Source organism: Orycteropus afer, unplaced genomic scaffold (genome assembly GCF_000298275.1).
Source record: "Orycteropus afer afer isolate SDZICR_OR568_19922 unplaced genomic scaffold, OryAfe1.0 scaffold00352, whole genome shotgun sequence".
Taxonomy (NCBI): domain Eukaryota; kingdom Metazoa; phylum Chordata; class Mammalia; order Tubulidentata; family Orycteropodidae; genus Orycteropus; species Orycteropus afer.
The window spans coordinates 1,937,591-1,940,943 of record NW_006921939.1 but is presented as its reverse complement, the minus strand read 5'-3'; positions in this window follow the sequence as shown (position 1 = coordinate 1,940,943).

The window sequence follows — 3,353 nt, the reverse complement described above, 5'->3', positions numbered from 1 at the left end:
CCTTCCTTCCGAGGAGTGGCTGGTGGGTTTGAACCGCCAGCCTTCTGGTTAGCAGTCAAGTGCCTTAGGCACTATGCTACCAGAGCTCCTATTTAGGTCATAGAAGTTAACTATCTGGAAGACTGTTTTGTCAAAACGTTGAGTGTTAGGGGTGGAGGGGTTGTTCTATGTTATGGATTCTGATTATCACCAAAATAATCCAGATTCTGGCTTGGCGGGGGCCTGAATTTTATGACTGCTTTGTGGCATTCTAGGAGCATTAAGAAGGTTCCTTTGGCTTTCCGAAACTTCTCCCACCCACTCCCAAGGGCTTGAAAATTTTTAAGTACATAGTTCTTTTGACTCAGGGTTTTGGCATCAGTTAAAATGCCAGTCTCTTTGGTGGGTCAACTGATTAACCTTCATCTGGACTCATCCCGTCCTGACAGCAGATTCTGATACAGAGAAGAACAGAAAGTGGGAACATGAGATCATTGTAGGTGCAAAGATGAGCCTTGGAGCAGGAGTCCAGAAGCAAGACCCAGTCAAGACCAAAAGTACCTTGGCAGAAAGGGAGGGTTCCATTCTTGCTAAAATAGGGTACAAGGCAACTTATTGAAGCCCGAGAGTCACGAGTGGGTGAATAAGAGAATGATCCACTTAATGAGACTGGGGCAAAGAGAGGAGGAAAAGATAAGAGAATTTCCTGCAAGGGTACCCTAAGGCTCAATCACCTAAGTCATAGAATTTTTGTTGTTGTTAAGTGCCTGCAAGTCAAAGAACTAGGGCTCCCAAAAATGTTAAGAGGCCTCAGTTAGGAGGAGAGGTAGACTATCGGGCCATGGAATCAAAGAGATCTTCTACTCTGCCGCACCTCAATCCTGACATTTCTTTAGCTCAGGGTCAAAGAAGCAGAGTACAAAAGGATTTGGACTTGACACCCTCCTCCTACCCTTTCCTTCCTTTGCAAACTGCATTGAACTCACACCCAAGGGGATAGATAGATTCGGCAATTTACTTCATTCACAAAGAGCTGAATGGTTGGAAGGGCGGTTGCCCTTGCAGAGCCACAGGCCAAGGGTGAGGCATCACCACTTCTATGTGAGCACCTTCCTAGAATCTAGTGGGAACATTTTTGGAGTAATATCATCTGAGTTCAAGTCCTGGCTCTGACACTTATAGTTGTATGGCCGTGGGCAAGTCATTTAATCTATACAGACATGTGTCTGAGTCTCATCTGTAAAATGGGCACATTAATAGGAGGATCTATGTGGTCAAGACTAAATGAGATGGTGCATGTAGCACCCAGCACAGGGCAATGATTAAGATTCCCAGCTCTCTGCTGTGTGCCTCATAATCTGAGAATGGGTTATAGCAGCCAATGATCCTGCTCAGTGCAGATCTAACATCAGGGTTTGAGGGCTCCCAACTCACTCATTTAAAGTGACCATCTACCTTCACCTTCTCCTCCCAATCTCAGTAGATGAGAGTGTTCCCAAGGCTGTTCTCTCACTAGTTCTGCATCAACTCCATCCCCCTTCCCTCCAGCTAACTAAATAGATGGATTCACTGCTAAAGATTCATGAAATCCTTCCCTTGGCTTTCCCCAATCACAAACTGAGCTTTGTACTCCATCTCCTAGTGGTGAAATTGAATCACTTCTGGGAGGGTGGGGTCCAGAGGGTGCAGCTCCTGAAGCACAAACAAGAAGAAATGAGTTCCACCTAAAACTTTGGGTCTCTGCTTCCTGGAAAGCTCCCTGCAGCTGCGGTGGCACTCTCCAGCCACAGCCACTCCCACTGTAGCTCCCCAACCCTGTGACTGCTAGCCCACTGCTGCCTGCTGCGCTCCTCCAGGCCTCCTCTCTCTCCTACCTTCCAGGGATTCCCTCTTCTGGGCCCCATCATTCTGCAGCTTCTGAAGATTTCCCCTTGCTTCCCCTACCTTCCTCCTCCCTGTCCTCTCCTAGGGATACACTGGCACTGTCTCCCAGGGGGTGTGGCTGCAGAAAGGTAACTCAGCTTTCTGTGCAGGCATCCCCTCCACCAGCCCTCTGCATTCTAGCCCACCCTGATTCTCTACTCGGGGGTGGAGGGGGAAGAAGCACCCCTAGGCATGCTCATGGTACCTTGAGAATCAGAAGACATGCCTACATCCTCTCAATGGCTAAATGAGACTATTCTCAAACTATTCTTAATCAGGATAGGAATCACTCAGGGAGTTTGTTAAAATCCATACTCCAGGGATGATGCTCATAGAGACGGAATCTCTACGTTTGGGGTTCAGCCCTGGAATCTGCATGCTTAAGAAATTCTCCATATGACTGAAACAGGGGTCCTTAGACTACACCTTAAGAAAGAGTGCACTCTACCTTGTAGAAATGGGGGCAGAAAGTAGGGAGAAAAATCTCAAGGCTCTGATTCTATAATGAGCTTCACCCTACATCCTGACCCTTCAGGCACACCTTCTGAATTCTGACCCTTTCTTGCCCAGGTAGCAGCTCCTAAGCTGCTTCACAACGACCCTGAGAAGATTTATATATCTGGACTGCAGGTCTAAATCAGTGATATTATTAGTCTTAGGTGCAAAATGGACAGAGAGTACTCATGCAAAGCCATTTTGAGCTAGTTCAACAATCAGAAAGATGACACAGGACTGGACAGTGTTTCGTTCTGTTATACATAAGGTCACCATGAGTCAGAGTTAACTCAACAGTAACTAACAATAACAAGAATAAGGAATAACTTGGTAGTATTAGCACACTGGTTGACTGCTAACCAGAAGGCTGGCGGTTCAAACCCACCAGCCACTCCTCGGAAGGAAGGTTGGGCAATCCTAGTTCTGTAGTGATACTTCCTCGGAAACCCAAGGAGGGGTCGCTATGAGTCGGGGGTCGACTCGACGGCACATAACAACAACAACAACAACATTAGCACACTGGGGCCACACTAGGTGGTTCAGTGGTAGAATTATCATCTTCCATGGAGGAGACCAGGGTTCGATTCCTGGCTGTGCACCTCAAGTGCAGCTACCACCTCTGTGAGTGGAGGCTTGAATGTTGCTATGATGCTGAATGGATTTCAGTGGAGCTTCCAAACTAAGGCCTGGTGATCTACTTCCAGAAATCAGCCAATGAAAACCTTATGGATCACAATGGTCCAGAACAACAGGACTGGCAGTGTTTAGTTACATTGTGCATGGGGTCACCATGAGTCAGAAGCCGATTTGAGGGCAGCTACCAAGGACAAAAGCCACACTGCCTCTTACATTATATGTGACCTTGGGCAACATACTCAATTTCTCAGTGATTCATTTCCTCATCTGTAAAATTAAATAAATAAATAAGTAAAAAAACCAAACCCACTGCCGTTGAG